The sequence below is a fragment of the Oncorhynchus kisutch genome, linkage group LG17 (genome assembly GCF_002021735.2).
Source record: "Oncorhynchus kisutch isolate 150728-3 linkage group LG17, Okis_V2, whole genome shotgun sequence".
Classification (NCBI taxonomy): domain Eukaryota; kingdom Metazoa; phylum Chordata; class Actinopteri; order Salmoniformes; family Salmonidae; genus Oncorhynchus; species Oncorhynchus kisutch.
Window position 1 is genome coordinate 23,001,620 of NC_034190.2, and position 12,500 is coordinate 23,014,119.

Below are 12,500 nucleotides of genomic sequence, written 5' to 3' on the forward strand. Positions count from 1 at the left end.
GTTTCTAGACATTTTTGCAAATGTATTCAAATGTTCACATTTAAATATCACATTTAGGTGAGGAGGTGTGATGGTGTGGGGGTGCTCTGCTGGTGACACTGTCAGTGATTTATTTAGAATTCAAGGCACATGTCACGATCGTTATAAGGAGTGGACCAAGATGCAGCGTGGTAAGTTTCCATCCTTTATTTTGGAATAGAAAACTTTAAAGAACAAAACAACAAAATGAACAAACGAAACGTGAAGCTAATATAATGCTCACCGGCAACTATACATAGACAAGATCCACAAAGCACAAATGGGAAATGGCTACTTAAATATGATCCCCAATCAGAGACAATGATAAACAGCTGCCTCTGATTGGGAACCATACTAGGCCAACATAGAAATATAATTCACCTTGATAACCCACCCTTAAATCACACCCCGACCTAACCAACATAGAGAATAAATGCTCTCTATGGTCAGGGCGTGACAGCACACTTAATCAGCATGGCTACCACAGCATTCTTCAGCGATACGCCATCCCATCTGGTTTGAGCTTAGTGAGACTATCATTTGTTTTTCAACAGGACAATGACCCAACACACCTCCAGGCTGTGTAAGGACTATTTGACCAAGCAGGAGAGTGATGGAGTGCTGCATCAGATGAAATGGCCTCAACCCAATTGAGATGGTTTGGGATGAGTTGGACCGCAGAGTGAAAGATAAGCAGCCAGCAAGTGCTCAGTATATGTGGGAACTCCTTCAAGACTGTTGGAAAAGCATTCCAGGTGAATCTGGTTGAGAGAATGCTAAGCGTGTGCAAAGCTGTCATCAAGGCAAAGAGTGGAACATTTGAAGAATCTAAAATCTAAAATATATTTTGATTTATTTAACAATTTTGTTGATTAGTACATGATTCCACATGTGTTATTTCATAGTTTTGATGTCTTCACTATTATTCTACAATGTAGAAATTGTAAATAAAAAATAAAACAATTATAATCTTAAATGAGCAGGTGTGTCAAAACTTTTGACTGGTACTCTGTATATACTGTACATATACAGTGCCTTGCAAATGTATTCATACCCCTAGGATTTCTTCACATTCAATTGTGTTACAAAGTGGGATTCAAATTGATGTCATTGGCATTTTTTGTCAACAATCTATTTAAAATAATCTACTTCAAATTATATAAGATTTTAAGATGAATAAAAATGTAGTCCATTTGTATACTGATATTTAGCCCATAAGTATTCAGCCCATAAGTATTCAGTCCATTTGTTTAGGCCTAAATTAGTTCAGCAGTAAAATTTGGCATAACAAATGACATAATAAGATACATGGACTCACTCTGTGTGAAATAATTGTTGAATGACTACCCCTTCCTCTGTCCCCCATACACACAACATCTGTAAGGTCCCTCAGTCAAGTATTGAATTTCATACACAGATTCAACTACAAAGACCAGGGAGCTTTTTGAAAGTGTCATAAAGAAGGGCAGTGATTGGTAGATGGGTAACAATAACAAATCAGACATTGAATATCTATTTAAGCATGGTCAAGTTAATAATTATCCTGTGGATGATGTATTAAACCACCCAGACACATCAAAGTTGGTCATCCTTCTGAACTGAGCTTCAGGACAGGAATGAAACTGCTCAGAGATGTTACCATGAGGCCATTGGTGATTTTAAAACGGCTACAGAGTCCAGTGGCTGTGAAGAAAACTGAGGATGGATCAACAGCATTGTAGTGACTCTACAATAATGACTTAAAAGACAAGTAGCTCTCACAGTCTCACATCAGAATTATTATTATGAATTAGACCTTCATCCTAACGTCAAATTTTGAAGTCATTGCAAACATCACATTTCAAATTGTTTAAGTTTAAGTTTAATCATTTACTCCACATCTTTCAGGTTAGGGTTAAGGTTAGGCATTTAACTCCACATCTTTCAGGTTAGGGTTGAGGTTAGGCACTAACTCCACATCTTTCAGGTTAGGGTTGAGGATAGGCATTAACTCCACATCTTTCAGGTTAGGGTTGAGGTTAGGCACTAACTCCACATCTTTCAGGTTAGGGTTAAGGTTAGGCACTAACTCCACATCTTTCAGGTTAGGGTTGAGGATAGGCATTAACTCACCATCTTTCAGGTTAGGATTGAGGTTAGGCACTAACTTCACATCTTTCAGGTTAGGGTTAAGGTTAGGCACTAACTCCACATCTTTCAGGTTAGGGTTGAGGATAGGCATTAACTCCACATCTTTCAGGTTAGGGTTAAGGTTAGGCATTAACTCCACATCTTTCAGGTTAGGGTTAAGGTTAGGCATTAACTCCACATCTTTCAGGTTAGGGTTGAGGATAGGCATTAACTCCACATCTTTCAGGTTAGGGTTAAGGTTAGACAGAAATCTTAAAGTTAGGCATTAACTCCGAATGGTTAAGGTTAAGGGTTGAGGTTAAGGTTATGCTTAAAACAAAAATAACTTTCTATCACTGGATTTGAACTTGTAACCTTTGGAATCAGAGGCAGATGCTTACGCACATCTGCCGTCCATCTGCCGAAATCTACTTCAAAGTAACAGCACAAACTGCTGCCCCTGGTGGCCGGTTTCCACGTCATCTCCCGAGGTTCTCAGACGTGGATGGACGTCAAATACTGACTTGTACCACGTGTGACCTGGCTGTAAATGACAGAGCGAAAGGAAGAATACAAATATACAGAATAAAAATGGGCACTAAAGTAATATTTCAACAAAACAAGGGAAAGTAATACACTTTTTGGCCTAAATGCAAAGCCTTATGTTTGGGGCAAATCCAACACAACACTGAATAACTGACTCTAAATGTTCAAGGCTGATATTTACAGACACTTTTTCGGTCTTATCTGAGGAATTTTATCATTTATATCAGAATGGCCATATTCTGAGACCAGTTTAGCGTTCATTCAATGACGATTTACTACTCTTTTCCATTGAAGGCATATTGAGGTTAAATCAATGACTGGAGTTTTTCATTGATAAAACAAATGACTATTGAAAGTGCAAGTCGGTATCGTGCATAAATTTACTGGTCTCTGTGGTGATTGCGTTGCTGTGCCTATTTCTACTTTTACCCCATATACTCTTTAACCGATACCCAGGTACTGTGCTGTAGTCAGGATGGCCGAGCGGTCTAAGGCGCTGCGTTCAGGTCGCAGTCTCCCATGGAGGCGTGGGTTCAAATCCCACTTCTGACAGTTGTTTAGTGCCTCTCAGGAGTCATGCTGCTTAGCAGTAATAATAAGATGATGAAATAACAATTTATAATAAACACTCTCAAATGAAAACCTTCTGGAGCTGACCAAAGATCAAGGAAATTAGAAAACAGCTGTACTTAATAATGAATGAGGGGAACAATTCATTTTATTGCATTATAATGAGTTAATGAGTTACTGCATTGTCTTTCAGTTGTAAAATTATCACTTTCTGTAGGCTATGCCTGGTGGCCCATTCACTGCTGACAAGACTGTTGTCGTGGCCGAGTGGTTAAGGCGATGGACTAGAAATCCATTAGGATCTTCCTGCGCAGGTTCGAATCCTGCCGACAACGAAATTGAATTTTCTTGACCCCTCCGGAGGTTGAAGTTTAGTCGTGTTTCTTATACCAATCATATCCTCTCAGATCTCCACAAGTACATAGGGATTAGTTGTGCCATTTGGGATAGGATCCCACCTCACACCTTTACACACCTGGTTATCCATCCTTCTAGGCTCTATAGGCCACAGTAGCATAGGTTACAGGTTTGTAGTCAAGCCACAGATTTCAGGTGAGATCCCATGATACACTCACGATTCTCACGATTCTCATGAATAACCATTAAGCCATTTTCTAAGATTTCCCCCATTTTGACATGTGGAAACCTGTTGTCACTCTTACCCTGACGGAGATAGCTCCAGACACTTTTTGGTCCTATCTGAGGCATTTTTAAATTCATTGTCAAAATGGCCATATTCTGAAGACACTCTTAAAGTCTGCACGGGTAATCGAACTGGCCACATCTAAAGTCAGCCACAGGTCACAGGTGAGCTGCTTGTTAAACCCTAAATAAATAATAACACGATTGCGTTGAAAATACCCATTAAGCCATTTGTTTAAGATTTCCCCCATGGGACCTGTTGTCACTCTTACCCTGATGATTGCTGATATTAACAGACACTTTTCGGTCTTATCTGAGGAATTTTATCATTTATATCAGAATGGCCATATTCTAGGCCAGTTTAGCAGTTCATTCAATGACGATTACTACTCTTTTCCATTGAAAGCCATATTGAGGTTAATCAATGACTGGAGTTTTCATTGATAAAAACAAAATGACTATTGAAAGTGCAAGTCGGTATCGTGCATAAATTACTACTGGTCTTGTGGTGATTGCGTTGCTGTGCCTATTTCTACTTTTAACCCCATACTCTCTTAACCCGATACCCAGGTACTGTGCTGTAGTCAGGATGGCCGAGCGGTCTAAGGGCGCTGCGTTCAGGTCGGCAGTCTCCCATGGAGGCGTGGGTTCAAATCCCACTTCTGACAGTTGTTTAGTGCCTCTCAGGAGTCATGCTGCTTAGCAGTAATAATAAGATGATGAAATAACATTTATAATAAACACTCTCAAAATGAAAACCTTCTGGGAGCTGACCAAAGATCAAGGAAATTAGAAAACAGCTGTACTTAATAATGAATGAGGGGAACAATTCATTTATTGCATTATAATGAGTTAATGAGTTACTGCATTGTCTTTCAGTTGTAAAATTATCACTTTCTGTAGGCTATGCCTGGTGGCCCATTCACTGCTGACAAGACTGTTGTCGTGGCCGAGTGGTTAAGGCGATGGACTAGAAATCCATTAGGATCTTCCTGCGCAGGTTCGAATCCTGCCGACAACGAAATTGAATTTCTTGACCCCTCCGGAGGTTGAAGTTTAGTCGTGTTTCTTATACCATCATATCCTCTCAGATACTCCACAAGTACATAGGGATTAGTTGTCCATTTGGGATAGGATCCACCTCACACCTTTACACACCTGGTTATCCATCCTTCTAGCTCTATAGGCCACAGTAGCATAGGTTACAGGTTTGTAGTCAAGCCACGATTTCAGGTGAGATCCCATGATACACTCACGATTCTCACGATTCTCATGAATAACCATTAAGCCATTTTCTTAAGATTTCCCCCATTTTGACATGTGGAAACCTGTTGTCACTCTTACCCTGACGGATAGCTCCAGACACTTTTTTGGTCCTATCTGAGGCATTTTTAATTCATGTCAAAAATGGCCATATCTGAAGACACTCTTAAAGTCTGCATGGGTAATCGAACTGGCCACATCTAAAGTCAAGCCACAGGTCACAGGTGAGCTGCCTTGTTAAACCCTAAAAATAAATAATAACACGATTGCGTTGAAAATACCCATTAAGCCATTTGTTAAGATTTCCCCCATGTGGGACCTGTTGTCACTCTTTACCCTGATGATTGCTGATATTTACACAGACACTTTTTCGGTCTTATCTGAGGAATTTTATCATTTATATCAGAATGGCCATATTCTAGAGGCCAGTTTTAGCGTTCATTCAATGACGATTTACTACTCTTTTCCATTGAAGGCCATATTGAGGTTAAATCAATGACTGGAGTTTTTCATTGATAAAAACAAAATGACTATTGAAAGTGCAAGTCGGTATCCGTGCATAAATTTACTGGTCTCTGTGGTGATTGCGTTGCTGTGCCTATTTCTACTTTTACCCCATACTCTTTAACCCGATACCCAGGTACTGTGCTGTAGTCAGGATGAGCCGAGTCGGTCTAAGAGGCGCTGCGTTCAGGTCGCAGTCTCCCATGGAGGCGTGGGTTCAAATCCCACTTCTGACAGTTGTTTAGTGCCTCTCAGGAGTCATGCTGCTTAGCAGTAATAATAAGATGATGAATAAACAATTTATAATAAACACTCTCAAATGAAAACCTTCTGGAGCTGACCAAAGATCAAGGAAATTAGAAAACAGCTGTACTTAATAATGAATGAGGGGAACAATTCATTTTATTGCATTATAATGAGTTAATGAGTTACTGCATTGTCTTTCAGTTGTAAAATTATCCACTTTCTGTAGGCTATGCCTGGTGGCCCATTCACTGCTGACAAGACTGTTGTCGTGGCCGAGTGGTTAAGCGATGGACTCGAAATCCATTAGGATCTTCCTGCGCAGGTTCGAAATCCTGCGACAACGAATTGAATTTTCTTGACCCCTCGGAGGTTGAAGTTTAGTCGTGTTTCTTATACCAATCATATCCTCTCAGATCTCCACAAGTACATAGGGAATTAGTTGTCCATTTGGGATAGGGATCCCACCTCACACCCTTTACACACCTGGTTATCCATCTTCTAGCTCTATAGGCCACAGTAGCATAGGTTACAGGTTTTGTAGTCAAGCCACAGATTTCAGGTGAGATCCCATGATACACTCACGATTCTCACGATTCTCATGAATAACCATTAAGCCATTTTTCTAAGATTTCCCCCCGATTTTGACATGGTGGAACCTGTTGTCACTCTTACCCTGACGGATAGCTCAGACACTTTTTTGGTCCTATCTGAGGCATTTTTTAAATTCATGTTCAAAATGGCCATATTCTGAGACACTCTTAAAGTCTGCAGGGTAATCGAAACTGGCCACATCTAAAGTCAAGCCACAGGTCACAGGTGAGCTGCCTTGTTAAACCCTAAAAATAAATAATAACACGATTGCGTTGAAATACCCATTAAGCCATTTGTTAAGATTTCCCCCATGTGGACCTGTTGTCACTCTTACCCTGATGATTGCTGATATTTACAGACACTTTTTTCGGTCTTATCTGAGGGAATTTAATCATTATATCAGAATGGCCATATTCTGAGGCCAGTTTTAGCGTTCATTCAATGACGATTTACTACTCTTTTCCATTGAAGGCCATATTGAGGTTTAATCAATGACTGGAGTTTTTCATTGATAAAACAAAATGACTATTGAAAGTTGCAAGTCGGTATCGTGCATAAATTACTGGTCTCTGTGGTGATTGCGTTGCTGTGCCTATTTTCTACTTTTACCCCATACTCTTTAACCCGATACCCAGGTACTGTGCTGTAGTCAGGATGGCCGAGCGGTCTAAGGCGCTGCGTTCAGGTCGCAGTCTCCCATGGAGGCGTGGGTTCAAATCCCACTTCTGACAGTTGTTTTAGTGCCTCTCAGGAGTCATGCTGCTTAGCCAGTAATAATAGATGATGAAATAACAATTTATAATAAACACTCTCAAATGAAAACCTTCTGGAGCTGACCAAAGATCAAGGAAATTAGAAAACAGCTGTACTTAATAATGAATGAGGGGAACAATTGCATTTTATTGCATTATAATGAGTTAATGAGTTACTGCATTGTCTTTCAGTTGTAAAATTATCACTTTCTGTAGGCTATGCCTGGTGGCCCATTCACTGCTGACAAGACTGTTGTCGTGGCCGAGTGGTTAAGGCGATGGACTAGAAATCCATTAGGATCTTCCTGCGCAGGTTTCGAATCCTGCCGACACCGAAATTGAATTTTCTTGACCCCTCCGGAGGTTGAAGTTTAGTCGTGTTTCTTATACCAATCATATCCTCTCAGATCTCCACAAGTACATAGGGATTAGTTGTCCATTTGGGATAGGATCCCACCTCACACCTTTACACACCTGGTTATCCATCCTTCTAGCTCTATAGGCCACAGTAGCATAGGTTACAGGTTTGTAGTCAAGCCACAGATTTCAGGTGAGATCCCATGATACACTCACGATTCTCACGATTCTCATGAATAACCATTAAGCCATTTTCTAAGATTTCCCCCATTTTGACATGTGGAAACCTGTTGTCACTCTTACCCTGACGGATAGCTCCAGACACTTTTTTGGTCCTATCTGAGGCATTTTTAAATTCATGTCAAAATGGCCATATTCTGAAGACACTCTTAAAGTCTGCAGGGTAATCGAACTGGCCACATCTAAAGTCAAGCCACAGGTCACAGGTGAGCTGCCTTGTTAAACCCTAAAAATAAATAATAACACGATTGCGTTGAAAATACCCATTAAGCCATTTGTTAAGATTTCCCCCATGTGGACCTGTTGTCACTCTTACCCTGATGATTGCTGATATTTACAGACACTTTTTCGGTCTTATCTGAGGAATTTTATCATTTATCAGAATGGCCATATTCTGAGGCCAGTTTAGCGTTCATTCAATGACGATTTACTACTCTTTTCCATTGAAGGCCATATTGAGGTTAAATCAATGACTGGAGTTTTTCATTGATAAAAACAAATGACTATTGAAAGTGCAAGTCGGTATCGTGCATAAATTTACTGGTCTCTGTGGTGATTGCGTTGCTGTGCCTATTTCTACTTTTACCCCATACTCTTTAACCCGATACCCAGGTACTGTGCTGTAGTCAGGATGGCCGAGCGGTCTAAGGCGCTGCGTTCAGGTCGCAGTCTCCCATGGAGGCGTGGGTTCAAATCCCACTTCTGACAGTTGTTTAGTGCCTCTCAGGAGTCATGCTGCTTAGCAGTAATAATAAGATGATGAAATAACAATTTATAATAAACACTCTCAAATGAAAACCTTCTGGAGCTGACCAAAGATCAAGGAAATTAGAAAACAGCTGTACTTAATAATGAATGAGGGGAACAATTCATTTTATTGCATTATAATGAGTTAATGAGTTACTGCATTGTCTTTCAGTTGTAAAATTATCACTTTCTGTAGGCTATGCCTGGTGGCCCATTCACTGCTGACAAGACTGTTGTCGTGGCCGAGTGGTTAAGGCGATGGACTAGAAATCCATTAGGATCTTCCTGCGCAGGTTCGAATCCTGCCGACAACGAAATTGAATTTTCTTGACCCCTCCGGAGGTTGAAGTTTAGTCGTGTTTCTTATACCAATCATATCCTCTCAGATCTCCACAAGTACATAGGGATTAGTTGTCCATTTGGGATAGGATCCCACCTCACACCTTTACACACCTGGTTATCCATCCTTCTAGCTCTATAGGCCACAGTAGCATAGGTTACAGGTTTGTAGTCAAGCCACAGATTTCAGGTGAGATCCCATGATACACTCAACAATTCTCACGATTCTCATGAATAACCATTAAGCCATTTTCTAAGATTTCCCCCATTTTGACATGTGGAAACCTGTTGTCACTCTTACCCTGACGGATAGCTCCAGACACTTTTTTGGTCCTATCTGAGGCATTTTAATCATTATAATCAGAATGGCCATATTCTGAAAGCATTTCACTGTAAGGTCTACACCTGTTGTATTCGGCGCACGTGGCAAATAAACTTTGATTTGATTTGATTTGAAAAATAACAACTTTTTTTTATTTATCCAAGGACATTACAGATCTTAATTTGAGCCAGTTTGTTACAGCAGGGAAAGAATCCTGCAGCAACAGGAAATGTGAATTATTATATGGATTATAATTCATTGACATTTTTGTACGTGTTGATACATTTTTCATAAGTCTGACATTTGCATTTCCTGCTATGCAGAAAAATTCTCAGCATCAAAGAGTGATCAAATTAAGATCCTACATCAATTATGTGGAATAGTGCACAGAGTAAAGCACTGCATGAAAAGAGGGATATCCAGGAACGTGTTGATAATTAGTACATGCACACGTGCAGGCACACACACACACACACACACACACACACACACACACACACTTCCTCCTCACCAAAAGTCGACCCCACTTAAAGATATGGGGGGTGGGTTGCTGGGTTGTTTAGCCCGTATGTGCTGTGTAGTGATGGATAGTCATATGCTGCTGAAAAGGCTGCATTCATATGCTGATATTCTCTCATATCAGCAGACAGACAGCCACACACACCGTACGCATGGCCACCAGACCACTGCCAATGTCACTCACGGAGAGGAGCAGAGAAAAATGGGGGAGAGAGATAGAGAGGCAGAGAGCAAAGATAGAGAAGAGAGGCAGAGAGAAAAGAGAGAGAAGAGAGGCAGAGAGCAAAGAGAGAGAAGAGAGGCAGAGAGCAAAGAGAGAGAAGAGAAGCAGAGAGAAAAGAGAGAGAAGAAAGGCAGAGAGCAAAGAGAGAGAAGAGAGGCAGAGAGCAAAGAGAGAGAATAGAGAGGCAGAGAGCAAAGAGAGAGAAGAGAGGCAGAGAGCAAGAGAGAGAAGAGAGAGGCAGAGAGAAAAGAGAGAGAAGAGAGAGGCAGAGAGCAGAGAGAGAAGAGAGGCAGAGAGAAAAGAGAGAGAAGAGAGGCAGAGAGAAAAGAGAGAGAAGAGAGGCAGAGAGCAAAGAGAGAGAGAAGAGAGGCAGAGAGAAAAGAGAGAGAAGAGAGGCAGAGGGCAAAGAGAGAGAAGAGAGAGGCAGAGAGAAAGAGAGAGAAGAGAGGCAGAGAGAAAAGAGAGAGAAGAGAGAGGCAGAGAGCAAAGAGAGAGAAGAGAGGCAGAGAGAAAAGAGAGAGAATAGAGAGGCAGAGAGAAAAGAGAGAGAAGAGAGAGGCAGAGAGAAAGAGAGAGAAGAGAGGCAGAGAGAAACGAGAGTGAAGGAGGGCAGAGAGAAAAGAGAGAGATAGAGAGGCAGAGAGAAAAGAGAGGAGAATAGAGGGCAGAGAGAAAAGAGAGAGAATAGAAGAGGCAGAGAGAAAAAGAGAAGAGAAGAGAGGCAGAGAGAAAAGAGAGAGAAGAGAGGCAGAGAGAAAAGAGAGAGAATAGAGAGGCAGAGAGCAAAGAGAGAAGAGAGGCGGAGAGAAAGAGAGAGAATAGAGAGGCAGAGAGCAAAGAGAGAGAAGAGAGAGAAGAGAGGCAGAGAGAGAAGAGAGAGAAGAGAGGCAGGGAGAAAAGAGAGAGGAAGAGAGAGGCAGAGAGCAAAGAGAGAAGAGAGGCAGAGAGCAAAGAGAGAGAAGAGAGGCAGAGAGAAAAGAGAGAGAAGAGAGAGAAGAGAGAAAAGAGAGAGAAGAGAGAGGCAGAGAGAAAGAGAGAGAAGAGAGGCAGAGAGAAAAGAGAGAGAATAGAGAGGGCAGAGAGAAAAGAGAGAGAAGAGAGCGCAGAGAGCAAGAGAGAGAAGAGAGGCAGAGAGCAAAGAGAAGAGAATAAGAGAGGCAGAGAGAAAAGAGAGAGAAGAAAGGCAGAAGCAAAGAGAGAGAAGAGAGGCAGAGAGAAAAGAGAGAGAAGAGAGAGGCAGAGAGCAAAGAGAGAGAAGAGAGGCAGAGAGCAAAGAGAGAGAAGAGAGAGGCAGAGAGAAAAGAAAGAGAAGTAGAGAGGCAGAGAGAAAAAGTAGAGAGAAGAGAGGCAGAGAGCAAAGAGAGAGAAGAGAGGCAGAGAGAAAAGAGAGAGAAGAGAGAGGCAGAGAGCAAAGAGAGAGAAGAGAGAGAAGAGAGGCAGAGAAGAAAAGAGAGAATAGAGAGGGCAGAGAGAAAAGAGAGAGAGAGAGGCAGAGAGCAAAGAGAGAGAAGAGAGGCAGAGAGAAAAGAGAGAGAAGAGAGGCAGAGAGAAAAGAGAGAGAAGAGAGGCAGAGAGAAAAAGAGAGAATAGAGAGGCAGAAGAGAAAAGAGGAGAATAGAGAGGCAGAGAGAAAAGAGAGAGAATAGAGAGGCAGAGAGAAAGAGAGAGAATAGAGAGGCAGAGAGAAAAGAGAGAGAAGAGAGGCAGAGAGAAAAGAGAGAGAAGAGAGGCAGAGAGAAAAGAGAGAGAATAGAGAGGCAGAGAGAAAAGAGAGAGAAATAGAGAGGCAGAGAGAAAAGAGAGAGAATAGAGAGGCAGAGAGAAAAGAGAGAGAATAGAGAGGCAGAGAGAAAAGAGAGAGAAGAGAGGCAGAGAGAAAAGAGAGAGAAGAGAGGCAGAGAGAAAAGCGAGAGAAAGAGAGGCAGAGAGAAAAGAAGAGAGAATAGAGAGGCAGAAAGCAAAGAGAGAGAGAGGCAGAGAGAAAAGAGAGAGAATATAGAGGCGGAGAGAAAAGAGAGAGAATAGGAGGCAGAGAGCAAAGAGAGAGAAGAGAGAGAAGAGAGGCCAGAGAGAGAAGAGAGAGAAGAGAGGCAGGGAGAAAAGAGAGAGAAGAGAGAGGCAGAGAGCAAAGAGAGAAGAGAGGCAGAGAGAAAAGAGAGAGAATATAGAGGCGGAGAGAAAAAGAGAGAGAAAGCGAGGCAGAGAGCAAAGAGAGAGAAGAGAGGCAGAGAGAAAAGAGAGAGAAGAGAGAGGCAGAGAGCAAAGAGAGAGAAGAGAGGCAGAGAGAAAAGAGAGAGAATAGAGAGGCAGAGAGAAAAGAAAGAGAAGAGAGGCAGAGAGCAAAGAGAGAAGAGAGGCAGAGAGAAAAGAGAGAGAATCGAGAGGCAGAGAGAAAAGAGAGAGAAGAAAGGCAGAGAGCAAAGAGAGAGAAGAGAGGCAGAGAGAAAAGAGAGAGAAGAGAGAGGCAGAGAGCAAAGAGAGAGAAGAGAGGCAGAGAGAAAAGAGAGAGAAT

General features: G+C 41.7%; 8 non-coding genes across 8 annotated transcripts; all 8 read left to right on the plus strand.

Moving 5' to 3' along the window:
• The first annotated feature begins 3,142 nt into the window (after positions 1 to 3,142).
• trnal-cag (transfer RNA leucine (anticodon CAG)) lies at positions 3,143 to 3,225 on the plus strand. The gene has a single exon. It is a non-coding gene; the product is annotated as a tRNA-Leu (tRNA).
• A 271-nt stretch (positions 3,226 to 3,496) lies between these two features.
• On the plus strand, positions 3,497 to 3,578 carry trnas-aga (transfer RNA serine (anticodon AGA)). The gene has a single exon. It is a non-coding gene; the product is annotated as a tRNA-Ser (tRNA).
• Positions 3,579 to 4,824: 1,246 nt separating this feature from the next.
• Positions 4,825 to 4,906, plus strand: trnas-aga (transfer RNA serine (anticodon AGA)). Its single transcript has one exon. It is a non-coding gene; the product is annotated as a tRNA-Ser (tRNA).
• Positions 4,907 to 5,801: 895 nt separating this feature from the next.
• trnal-cag (transfer RNA leucine (anticodon CAG)) lies at positions 5,802 to 5,888 on the plus strand. The gene has a single exon. It is a non-coding gene; the product is annotated as a tRNA-Leu (tRNA).
• Positions 5,889 to 7,137: 1,249 nt separating this feature from the next.
• On the plus strand, positions 7,138 to 7,220 carry trnal-cag (transfer RNA leucine (anticodon CAG)). Its single transcript has one exon. It is a non-coding gene; the product is annotated as a tRNA-Leu (tRNA).
• Positions 7,221 to 7,493: 273 nt separating this feature from the next.
• On the plus strand, positions 7,494 to 7,576 carry trnas-aga (transfer RNA serine (anticodon AGA)). Its single transcript has one exon. It is a non-coding gene; the product is annotated as a tRNA-Ser (tRNA).
• Positions 7,577 to 8,463: 887 nt separating this feature from the next.
• trnal-cag (transfer RNA leucine (anticodon CAG)) lies at positions 8,464 to 8,546 on the plus strand. Its single transcript has one exon. It is a non-coding gene; the product is annotated as a tRNA-Leu (tRNA).
• A 271-nt stretch (positions 8,547 to 8,817) lies between these two features.
• trnas-aga (transfer RNA serine (anticodon AGA)) lies at positions 8,818 to 8,899 on the plus strand. Its single transcript has one exon. It is a non-coding gene; the product is annotated as a tRNA-Ser (tRNA).
• Positions 8,900 to 12,500: the final 3,601 nt, after the last annotated feature.